The sequence below is a fragment of the Prionailurus bengalensis genome, chromosome A1 (genome assembly GCF_016509475.1).
Source record: "Prionailurus bengalensis isolate Pbe53 chromosome A1, Fcat_Pben_1.1_paternal_pri, whole genome shotgun sequence".
NCBI lineage: Eukaryota > Metazoa > Chordata > Mammalia > Carnivora > Felidae > Prionailurus > Prionailurus bengalensis.
Window position 1 is genome coordinate 149,439,831 of NC_057343.1, and position 13,719 is coordinate 149,453,549.

Genomic DNA, 13,719 nt, shown 5'->3' on the forward strand with positions numbered 1-13,719 from the left:
TCTGCTTATGAATGTGCCCTGAGAAAGAGGATCATCAGGAATTGCCAAAAATAGGAAACTAACCCTGGAAGGACACTTAAAAAAGACACAGTGGGTTACATAGAGAGAGATGCTAACATGAAAATGGTGCTATGATCAGCAAGGCTGTGCAAAGGTCATGTGCCCACAGTCTTGGGAACTAGGTAAAAACAAACAGGTATATAGAAAATGACGATGAAGAGGAGAACTGATGTTATTAAGAGGAATATAAAGAATAGCTGAAATACTGCAAACTGGTTAAAAAATTATCAGCACAACTTTTGAAATCAAAATATGTAACAAAGAAACATGTTATCTATTACTTATCTATGTCCTTTTCTGTATATTCCCTAGAGAGAGTATGCAACATTGCACCATGACTATAATCAACTGGAACAAAATATACTTTCGGGCAGTTTTAAAAATCTTTATACTTGCTTTTTGATATATGCCATGATAGCCTCATTTTATAGTCACTATATGTGGTATACAGATGTTTCCATAAAATATTTTATCTCTAAGTTTAGGGGTGTATTTTTTGTATTATTCATGTATAACACTATCTACCACGAAAAGAAACACAATAGATACACTTCTAATAAAATAGCTAAAACTAAACAAAAAGAAAACTAAAAAATACCTAATATTGGCTAGAATATAGAAAGTTATGAATAACTTTCATAAATTGGTGATGGGTACAGTTTGGTGCTACCTATTGGCATTCCCATTTTGGAAAGTTACTTTGCTGCAATCCCTCTCTCTGGTACATACCTAACAGAAATGGAAGTATGTTCCCCAAATGACATAGTTAAAATTATTAATAAAAGCACAACTAATAATGGCCAAATACTGAAAATAATCCAAATGTTGTTCATAAATTTTAAGAGTGATAATTAAGATTTATTTATACAATGGATACTTGTAGAGCAAAGATAAACTTTTTCTTTAAAAGGTTAGATAGTAAATTCGTTAACTTTATGGACAATACTGTCTCTATTGAAGTCACACAACTCTACTGTTGTAGTGTGAATGCAGTCAGAGACAACATGTAAACAGATGAGCCTGGAAGTGTTCAATAAAACTTTATTTATATAAATAGTCAGTGGCTTAGCATTGTCTCTAAGGCCACAGTTTGTTGACTCCTGTCCTACAGCAATGAAAAATAATGCATGACTTCTATGTGCAACAATGTGAAAAAATATTTAGGGAAATCAATGAGACACAAAAGAGTACCATATGAATGATTCCAATCACATAAACCTCAAGAAAGCAGGCAAAACTTCTTGGGAATTGAAGTCAGGATGTTCTTGGTTCACTTTAAGTGGAAGTGATCAAGAGGGGACAGAAGAACTTACATGAGAAATGTCAATGTTATCTTGCTTCATATGACTGATTATTAAATAAGAATATTCATTCAGAATTTTATAATTTCTTCAATTTTATTTATATATGCTATATTTCAGTGAAAAGTTCCCTTTATTACAGCATGTTCCTCAAGAATAAATATTTGTACCCATTTAGTCAATTATTATTTTACATTCCTCTGAAATTTATAATCATATACATTTATTGAAAATTTTATTCTTTGCTATCTTATATTCGATTTTATTATTAAGAACGGGGCCTTTTTCTTACATGATGTTATGTGTGTATGTGTTTGGAAAAACTATAACTTTTTAAATGTTTATTATTTATCTTGAGAGAGAGAGAGCATGAGTAGGGGAGCAGTAGAGAAAGAGGGAGAGAGAGAATCTCAAGCAGGCCCTGCAGCATCAGCACAGGGCCTGATGCAGGGCTCAATCCAATGAACCATGAAATCCTGATCTGAGCTGAAACCAAGAGTCAGATAATCGACTGAGCCAACCAGGCACCATAAAGCAACAGCTTTTACAATATGTTTTACGATGTAACAGCCTACTGAACTCCCTCCGGATATTTTGGGGGTGAGAATTGTATTTTGTTTAGTTTGATTTATTGTTTCTCTTTTGTTTGATTCATTCTTTTTATGAAAAGGTGGCATCAAGTTTCACATAGTCTTAATTGGTGCCAATATTTTAACAATGTTCTTCCTTTAGAATTACTGCAATGGAAATTAGTTATACCTTGTTCTAGGAGGTATACAACAAACCATCTCACAACCTAAGGGCTTAAAACAACATTTATAATATCTAACAATTTTGTGAATCAGGAATTAGGCCTGGGCTCAGCTGGAAGATTAATTAGCAGTTCCAAATAATGACGTATATTGTCACTCAGTGACACTAAGCTGGGAGCTGACATGGTCTGAAGGATACAAGTTGTTTTCACTGAGATGTCTAGTGTATTGACATAGATGGCCAGAAGTCTGGGTGTAATTGGATCTTCTCTCTCTTTCCATGTTATCTCAGAGCATTTCAACATGGTTTTGTAATAGGGTAGTTGTACTTCTTCCATGGTGGTTTAGGGCTCTCAGAATGTGAAAGGTGATAGTCTTTTAAAGGAACTCTTATACACTTTTGGTGGGAATGTAAACTGTTTCCAACTGTGGAAACAGTATGGAAGTCTGTCAAAAAATTAAAAATAGACATACTATGTGATCTAATAATTCCACTAGGGGATATTTACTCAAAGAGAACAAAAACATTAATTCAGGAGGATACAACCTCTATGTTTGTTGCAGCATTATTTACAAGAGCCAAGATATGGAAGCAACCTAAGGGCAACCATACCATGGAATGTTACAGCCATAAAAAAAAGGATGAGGTCATGCTATGTGAGAAAACATGGATAGACCTAGAAGATACTATGTGGAGTGAAATAAGTTAGACTGAGAAATAAAAATCTCATATGATTTCACTCATATGTGGAATCTAAAAAGAAACAAATAAGCAAACAAACAAAGCAGAATCGGGCCTGTAAACACATAGAACAAACTGACGGCTGCCAGAGGGATGGGGGTGGACAGGTTGGGGACACACATAACAGGTGAAGGCGAGTGGAGATACAGGCTTCCAGTTATAGAATGAAAGTGTTGTGGGAATAAAGGGCATAGCATAAAGAATACAGTCAATAATATTGTAATAGTGTTGTATGATGTCAGAAGGTACCTACACTTGTGAGCATAGCATAATGTTTAAACTTGTCAAATCACTGTTTTGTACATGTAAAACTAATGTAACATTGTGTGTCAACTATACTCAGATAAAAAGTTAATAAATGTTTTAAAAGAATAAAATAAAATAAAATATAAAAGGCATATTTTCACTTCACCATATTGTAGTAGTCAAAACACTCATACAGTAGCCCAAATTTAAGATGAAGAGAAACAAACCTCACATTGTAAAGGGAGAAATGCCAAAAAATCTGCAAACACGAAAATCCATCAGAAATTTTATTTCTTCACAAATCTTTCACATTTTCCTCCCATGATAAATATTATGAGACATACTTTTGAAACACATAAAGGTTTATTTTCTAGCTTAAAAGTAGGCAAACTTTTTCATAAAGGGTCAGGGAGTGAGTGTGTTAAGCTTGTAAGCCATACAACCTGTCACAATTATTCAACTGCTGTTGGAACACAACAGTCATAGATGGAATATAAATAAATGGCTGCAGCTAGTTCTATTACTTACAAAAATACATGGCTAGCCCAAGGGCCATAATTTGCCAATTCCTGGTGTAGCCACCAGGTTCTATATTTTTTTGATGTCGTAAAAAAAGATGATTCTCAGAGATTATTTTGCTGGGAAAGACTGGGGATTTGTAAGAGTTTTATTTTTAAACCTATTAAGCCTTGGCTCATTTTTTCCCCAAAGTCTTTTAAAGAAAACAGTTACTTTTATTAATTCAAATTTTTCCTTTCAAATTTTATCATGAGCAACTAGAATAAGTTAGTTGGAACATTATGTATTTTAATTAAGAATACCCCCCCTCCCCAGTCTGACTCATGAGCCCAATAAGTACCCTTTCTCTGTTCCACATCATTACAAGTAACAGTGTTGACAAACACTTTGAACTATGCTTTGAACTATAGCATATGTAACCTTGTTACCCTTCCCAATAACAGCATCCTCACTGCTATTCACAGCCTCACCAACAATCTCTCTTTGACCCTTCCATTTTTCCCCAATACTCTACTCAAGATTTTTTGAACATTTCCTAACAGCCTCCTTGAGAATCTTCCAGTTTTTATGTCTATCCTGTCCCAAGATAATCTCACATCCTTTAGCTTTTCGTAACGACAATACACAACTTTTGATTCCATACTCTATCACGGTTAGATTTCACTGAATAACAAACTACCTCAAAATCTAGTACCTTAAAACCACCAAACATTTTAATATAGCTCATGATTTTTCTTGGTTGGAAATTGGGACATGGCTCTGCTGAGTTATTCTTCCGTTCCATTCGGAGTCAACCCATGTCACCAGGTTGCCGCTATTCGGAGGGCAGCTAGACTGCTCTGGAAAATATATGGTGTCTTCATTTGCATGCCTGGCATCTTGGCATATGTATAACCTGACATCTTGGCAGAGGTGGATATAAGACTTGACTTTAGCTAGACCACTTTTACTCTTTCCAAATAGTTTCAGGGACTCTATATATGGCCTATTTCTCTTTTTTTCCCCAAAATGATTGATGGATGATTGATCAGTTCCATTCTTTTATTTGTTCTAATTATGTGGTACAGTATTGTCATGTATATTTTTTGTTTATTTTTTATTTTGTTTGTTTTCAAATTTTAGTTACTTAACATACTGGTTTGAGGAGTAGAATTTAGTGATTCATCACTTACATATACCACCCAATGCTCAACATAACAAGTGTTTTCTCAAAATATTTACTTTGTATTTAGAAAAATACATGTCACTTCTATCACTCTTCTTTGACACATGCATCTCTGATCATTTAGTATGATTTTTTTATTTATTCTATGGACCACAGAGAATAAAAACTCATAAACTATTTCACCAGAGTTGTGTGTTTATGGATGATGGCAGTGGTGGCACAATTTAGATTTTATGAAGTTAAATCTATATTCAGTTCTTTTTATAAAGTCTGAAAGAAGGAGATAAATAATTAACATAATATTAAAATCTATTATTCTTTATAAACCACCTAAAATATGTGGGGTCTAGAGAATATGGTCCATTTTCCAGTCTGCTGCCTTAATGACTCAGTGCACAGGCAAATATATGCCTGGAGCAAAGAAGTGGTGTTGAGAGCTAAATCACTTTAGAGAGTAAATTGAAATTTTTTTTAGAGATTTTAGAGATTGAAATTAGGAAGGAAGAATGACTTGTTGTAGCCCCTGAAACTGAACGGTAGGATCAGGGGAAATGAATCTTAACTATGAAATGCCTAGGGACTTTTAATAAAATTACCTCTAATATTCAAATTTTTATTTATTCTTATCCTGAAATAACCCCTTAAATTCCCTAAAACCTCGGGGCGCCTGGGTGGCGCAGTCGGTTAAGCGTCCGACTTCAGCCAGGTCACGATCTCGCGGTCTGGGAGTTCGAGCCCCGCGTCAGGCTCTGGGCTGATGGCTCAGAGCCTGGAGCCTGTTTCCGATTCTGTGTCTCCCTCTCTCTCTCTGCTCCTCCCCCATTCATGCTCTGTCTCTCTCTGTCCCAAAAATAAAATAAACGTTGAAAAAAAAAAATTAAATTCCCTAAAACCTCTAGTGCATTATACTATAATATATTGACATGCGAACCAGAACTATCAAAGCATTAATTTGTGATTCAAGTTGTATTCTTCCTGTGTTTATCTTAGGCAGACCCATTTAACCATTCTTGAATTACCTTCTTAAAAATCTTATTACCCACCTGTTAAAAGTTAAAATCTTCTTGCAACTGATTTATAAAACAATAGATATAAAATCAGATATAAGCTGTTAGCCAATGAATATGACATATGTTGAGCAATTATTTAGGACAATTGTCATCTATAAAAAAGCAAAGATCAAATCTAATAAAGCTGTGACTTTTTTTAAAAATGAGATTTTCAGATGAGAATGCAAGTGGTGAAAATGGAATAATTTATTCCATAATGTGCAACATTAAATTAAAATTAACATCATCTCTATATATCCTCATAAAGGAATTTGTTATGATTTGTAAGAAGGCTTACATTTGGTGCCTAAGATTAAAATTTCATCAATATGTCTCTCATTTTACATAATTCAGGAAATTGAAATTTTTAGAAAAGGCTTAGCTATTTGTCTTCTTGTGGAAGTTCAGCAAAAGCTTACTGATTAATACATCTGTACAGCAGCCAGCCAATGGGTGGCCTCTGATAAATCTGATTATTACTGTATCAAATAAATGGCTCATTTATCAGCCTTTGTATACCCTGGATGTCTGTGCACATGTTGGAGAAAGATAATCACACAGTGCTTGGAACAAACAAATTGGTCCATTTTCGCCAGTTTTGTAATAAGAAAAAAAAAAAAACTGGATAGGACAGATCAAGGGTTCTCAGTTAAAAGGAATTTCATTTTGAAACCCAGTTAGGAAAAAGCCCAGGAAACAGACTCTGTAAAGCTTAATGTTACGAGTAGAAATTAAGTATATATTTTAAAATTAAATCATACTAACATGCTTTAAATTGATTTCCTCATTTTCAGTAAGTTCTTATGCTGAACATATTCATGCCTCAATAATAATTTCTTCAAAGATAAATAACCTATATTAAAAGGTTTTATGTTATTGTGCTATGTCTCATAATCAAGGGTTTCTGTTTCTTCCACCAATTGACAAACTCTAAATTTGAGAAAATTAAAAAAATGTACATATATATATATGTTTGTTTTTTTATCTATCATCTATCTAACTCTATATAATTTGAAAGGAATATATTAAAAGAAGTGGCATTATTTGCCTTTCTATTCACACATATGATAAAGCAGTGTATTATATAAAATATTTTTGAAAGAACTGTGGGGTTTGTTTAGTATTCGTGTATTATATGTAATAAAACAAGGATAAATATTCATACGAAGAATAATTTAATGTTGAATTACAATGCCTTGAATTTGCCAAAATTTAATGTTCCTAAATTTGAAAGTTAACTTTTATGTTAATTTCTACCAATCCTTGCCCAGTGTTTTTCAGATAAGAGAAAATAAAATACTGAAGAAGTGATACTCAGATCACATGAAATAGTGAGATAATTCAGTTACACAGAGGTGATGAATTCCAAACGATATAGTGAAAAGTACAACATAAATGTAATGCAGGGAATTGAATCTAATAACACGCATGCACATTTGTCTTTATTGAGGCAAACTCTTGAATTCAAAATGGTGACATCCAAATTGTTAATATATATTTCACAAGACTCAGGATTATTAATATGCAAGCATAAATCAAAGTAATCACATTATGAAATTTTCTTCTATTAAATAATAAAAAAATTGTTTTAACTTTACAGAGAGTATGCAGATTTCCATCCTTAAATCAGCATTTAACTTTGGAAATTATCCTTTATGTAAATAAGTACTATACATCTACTTTGATATAAGCAATATTCTGTATACGTTAATGTCCTTTTCAGGTTTTTATATACCTTTATATTATTATTATTATTATTATTATTATTATTATAGAAATAATGTATCTGTGTATATTAATATATGAATGTCTATGCATAGGCATATGTTGAGATATGTAATTTCTCAACACATATAGTTAATCTGAGGACCAAACTGCTGACAGTGGCTCCATTCTCTGACTCAGAGATATTAGGATGGATGAAATAAAACTTTCACGCTGTGTTCTATATATTTCTTTATGTTCAATTCTTGTATTATTCATATACTACATATGCAATTGAGTAAATTCTGAAAAATGTTTTTGAATGCCTAGTTTTCTCATGTAGATTGCAATATGGAAATAAAATTATGTTGCCATCTTTGTAATGTTTAAACTGAATCTATGACATCGTTTTATCTCCTATGATTCTCTTATTCTGTTTCAAATTTTTTTGATCCCTTGACGTTAGTATTTTTTTGTATACCTAAAATGTGCCATTTGTAATCCTAAATCCCAGTAGCCTTTTGCCCTTTGTCCTCAATAGATCACTTTCAAGTGATTGTAAGAATTATTGTTACATTCTTTCAAAATGAACTAGTTACTTCTTGTTCTTCAAGTCAGTAATCTCATTATAAAAAAATTACAGTTACCAAATAGCTAGCTTCCTAAGGCTTTCTACAAAATTCTCTTATCATTATACTTATGTTTTTTAGCTCCAATAAATATTTATAAAATATATTTCATAAATTTATCTCAACTACATGGAACTATATGCTAAATCACTCCCTAAAATAACATGTCAAATGACTGAAGAGTATTTTTCAGGAGACAAAGATATTTCTAAAGCATTCATAGTTATATAACTCATGGAAGATATTCAGAATTTATCAGCAGTCATAATTACATTAATGTTTTCAACATACCATTTCCTTTATGTTGTTATGAATTTCCAAAATTCATAGATCTTGAGATAAGATTTCCATATGAACTATCTCATAGTATATTGCTTTCCTAGTTTTATAATCCATAATTCACAAGAAATCATTTAACTATTTGAACCTAAACTAAACTAATACATTTCAAGTCAGAGTCACAGTTTCAATTCCTGTTATTGAGGAATAGATGTAATTTTTGATGGACTAAGAGGAGGGAAAATAAAGGACTCCAAGATAATGATTAAAAAACACATATGTATGTATGTGCACATGTTTGAATGTCTTGTTTTGTGTATATGTATCTATGTTAATATGTTCATTTTCATTCAAATCATGTTCAGTACAAAGAGACACCAAGACAAATTTGTGTAAATTGACTGCTAGTAATGTGAACAAGAACATTAATGGTATTTGAGTCATTAAACTCATACAAGTGACAGTGAACATTACAATTCTGAAAAGAAATTTAAACTCATTATTACAATCACACATACAGATTCCCAAAGTATTAAGATTAAGCAGTTCTATCATTAAAAAAGTATAACAGATGTTGAACCTGGGTGGATCCATCAGTTGAGTGCCCAACTCTTACGATAGTGGCATTGATCCCTATGTTGGGTTCTGTACTGAGCATTGAGCCTGCTTAAGATTTTCTTTCTCTATCCCTGTACTCTTTATTCCCACTCATGCTCTCTCTCTCTAAAATAATTAATAATAATAATAATAATAATAAATCTATCATAAATGTAAGATTAAGACATGGGAATGAAAAAAATAAAAAATATATATACCACAACTCAAGGAATGAAATAATTAAGCAGTCAAGCAATATCCTTTTAACTTGGTGACCACAAATTATGTGGCTTAACATTTATCTGTGAGATCAAAAGAATGAAGTTTCTCAGAACAACATGCTTCCTTGTTTCAAGACATAATGGTCTATTACAGGGATTGCCAAAGTTTACATTAATGTAAATCCTAAAATAATTTTGAAAAAGATATACACTTTGTCATATTTTCTTTAATGGCATATCATTTGTATGCAACAAACTTTAAAATGTACAGTTGGGTGAGTTTTGCCAGATGTAAACACTTATGAAGCCACCAAAACAAAACAGAACATTTCTGTCACCCCATAGCTTTCTCATGTTCCTTTATAGTCAAACCCATCACTGGCTTCAGACAGCCTTTTTGTCACTATCTTCTCAGATTTACAAAAAATGTGTATAATCATATGGTATGCACTGTTTTATGTTTAGCTTCCCCTGTCAGGATGATTTTGAAAGTTATACCTGTTGCATGTATCAACAGTCTGTTCCTTTTTGTTGCTGAGAAGAGTGTTCTATTGCATGGATGCATTACATTTTGTTGGTTCATTCATCTGCTGATTAAACTTTTAGGTTATTACCAAGTTTAGTTATTAAAAGTAAAACTGATGTAAACACTTTGGTACTTTTTTTGTCTAGACATGTCTTTTATTTTCCTTTTTGGGGGAAAAAGATATGTAGGAGAGAGAAGTCTCCATCTCTAGGTAAGTGGATGTTTCACTCTCTAGGAGGTACACTGTTTTCCAAAGTAGCTATACACTTTCTATGTTCCTGCCAAAAATGTTCTCAAAATTTACTACTAACAGTCTTTTCATTTTAAACTTTCTCTATGATATCTAGCTGTATCAGCTTATGGTTTTAATTTGCTTTTCCTTTATAACAATGTGAGCATTTTCATGTGTTTATTACCCAATCTAACATCACCTTTTGTTAACTATTTTTAATGTTTGTTAACTGTATCATTTATTAACATAAATTGTAACTAAAATTTTATGCCTATTTCTGGGGAGTTAAAGGGTCAAGTTTTTTCACAGAAAAATCCCAAAAAATTAATTTAGATATCCTTCCCTCCAGGAGCCTGAGCCTACTTCTCCTCCTTTTGAGCACTGGCTGGATTTAGTAACCCACTTCAAACAAACAGTGTGCAGAAAGACAGGCAGGGAGCACCCAATAACTATTAGACAGTAAAAACTGGGAAAATGCTATCTTAACCTAAAGTGTTTGAGGTTAACATCATTTGTGATAAATAGTGTTGATATGAAGTATCCCATAATATGATGCAATGAAATACACTATGATCCAGTAACTCCACTATTGGATATATACCCAAACTAATGAAAACACTAATTCAAACATATATGCATCCCTATGTTTTTTGCAGCATTATTTACAATAGTCAAGATATAGAATCAACCTAAGACAACCTAAGACAACCATAGACAAATGGATAGAGAAGTTGTAGTATACAACACACACACACACACACACACACACACACACACACACACAGAGGAATGTTATGCAGCAATGAAAAAGGATGAGACTGCCATTTAAGACAACATGGATGGACCTACAGGGTGTTATGCCAAGTAAAATAAGTCAGACTGAGAAATACATATATCATATGGTTTCACTTGTATGTGGAATCTTAAAAAAAAATAATAAACAAATGGAAAGCAGCACCAGATCTATAAATACAGAGGAGAAACTGATAGTTTCCAGAGAGGAGGTAATGAGGGGATGGGAAAAATGTGTGAAGGGGAGTGAGAAATTCAGGTTTCCAGTTATGGAATGAGTAAGTCACAGGAATAAAAGACACAGCATAAGGAACACAGTCAATGATATCGTAATAGTATTACATGGTGACAGATGATAGTTACACTTGTGGAAAACATAGCATTATGTACAAACTTGTTGCATCACTATATAGTACACCTGAACTAACGTAACACTGTGTGACAACTACACTTAAATAAAATAAAAAAAGAAAAAGAAAAAGAAAGCACTTCCCCTTTGTGGTATTCTTCCCAAAACCCAAAGTCCCAGTCTACTCATGAGAAAACATGAGTTTTCTAAATTGAGGGACATTCTACACAATACCCTATACATTCTATATAACAGTGGTAAGGTCATGAAGATCAAGGAAAGAGTAAGCAACTGATTAAGAATAAGAGTAAGGAAAGAGTAAGGAGACTAAAAAGATACAGAGTCAGGGTACCTAAATTCAACATGGTATCCTGGATTGTATCATAGAACAGAAATAAGGACGTTAGCAGAAAAAACTGGTGAAGTCCAAATAGAATATGTACTTGAGGTAATAATTTAGTACCAATAGTAATTTCTTAGATTTTCAATATCTTATTACCATATAAAATGTTAATGTTAAGGGAAACTGAGGAAAAGAGCAGAAACTCTCTGCTATCTTTGTAACTCTTCTCTAAATGTGAAATTACATCAATATGACAATATTTTTAAAAATCTTATGACCATTTTAGCTTTTCTGTATTTTTTTTTTAGGTTTTAAGAGTTCTTTGCATAATCTTAGTGCAAGTCTTCTTCAGACATATATATATCTCATTAACTCAACCTTTTCTTTTTAAGGTTGCAGTTTGTGCATGGCACGTGAATGGCACAGTTGGTTAAGTGTCCGACTTTGGTTCAGGTCATGATCTCATGGCTCGTGAGTTTGAGCCCCATGTCGGGCTCTGTGTTGACAGCTCAGACCCTGGATCCTGCTTTGGATTCTGTGTCTCCCTCTCTCTCAACGTCCCCCACTAACACTCTGTCTCTCTTCTCTTCCTCTCAAAAATAAATACACATTAAAGAAAAAAAATCAAGTTGTAATTTATTAGTTTTCATTATTAAAATATGTTAGGGGGAAAAATTATTTTAAATATGTACTTTCTAGGGAGTTGTAAATATTTTTATTATGATATAAAATTCTTTTATAACCTCTATATATAATATATATATAATATATATAAAGTATATATATATATAATGTATAAAAAGTATATATATAAAGTATATATATATAAAAAGTATATATATAAAGTATATATATATATAAAGTATATAAATAAAGTATATAAAGTATATATATATATATATATATATATATATATATACACTTTCCATACTGTAGCAGTTAAAGAACCTGATTATCCATTTTAAAAGTACAAAAAGAAGTTTGTGTATATTAAGATTTTTTTAATGTTTAATTATTTTTGAGAGACAGAGTGAGTGGGGGGTAGGGGGCAGAGACAGAGGGAGACACAGAATCGGAAGCAGGCTCCAGCACAGAGCCTGACGCAGGGCTCGAACTCGCGAACCGAGAGGTCATGACCTGAGCTGAAGTCGGACGCTTAACCGACTGAGCCACCCAGGCGTCCCATATATTAAGATTTTTTTAACTTCTTTTTTAAAAATGTTTTCTTTAAATTTTTTTCAATGTTTATTTATTTTTGAGACACAGAGACAGAGCATGAGTGGGAAGGGGAAGAGCGGGGGGGACACAGAATCCAAAGCAGGATCCAGGCTCTGAGCTGTCAGCACAGACCCCAATTCGAGGCTTGAACCCATGAACCATGAGATCATGACCTGAGCCAAAGTCAGCCACTTAACTGACTGAGCCACCTAGGTGCCCCTAAACTTTTTTTAACTTAACTTTTATCATGTGCTTTCTCCACAGTTTATACAATAGTAATATGTGCAAATTTTCATTAAACATTATTTTTTTCAATGAAACTACTATCTGAATTAAAAGAATTTTTTTAATTTTCAAAGACATAGTTACTAGAAATTGTTCTTGAACTGTGATATAAAAGTATCAGTGCTATGATTTTTAAAACATAAATACATTATACATTAAATAATTATAAAATATAAAAGTGTAATATTATTAGAAAACACCTCTTAATGAGCTATACAGTTTTACAGGGTTCAGGATTCAGCTTTAACTCACTCTTTCATTCTTTCTTCCTTTCTTTCTTATGTTATAAATGCTGACAGTTATTTTCTATAAATTTATTGATGAGAATGTAATTTTAGTTGAAAATATTTTTATTATTTTCTATATGTAACAAAACACTCAAAAATTTAGAGGCTTAAAGAACAGCAATGTGTTTTTCCCATTCTGTAGGTTAGCCAGGAAATTCTGCTTCATGCAGTATCAGCTAAGGTGATAAGATGTTTAGAAGTTCTCATTCAAGAGTTTGGCAGAGTCTATAATAACTAGGACTTAAGCTGAGGCTGCCAGGTGGGGTCTCATTTCTCTTCCACATAAGCCTCCTTAGGTGTTTATACTTTTTAGTGTTTATACTTTCTTCTGTTATGGTAGCATCCCAAGCTGTAGAGGAAAAACCCGCACATGTCTTAATGCCTAACTTTAGAAGGTGTACAGCCTCATGTCAGGTCCACTGT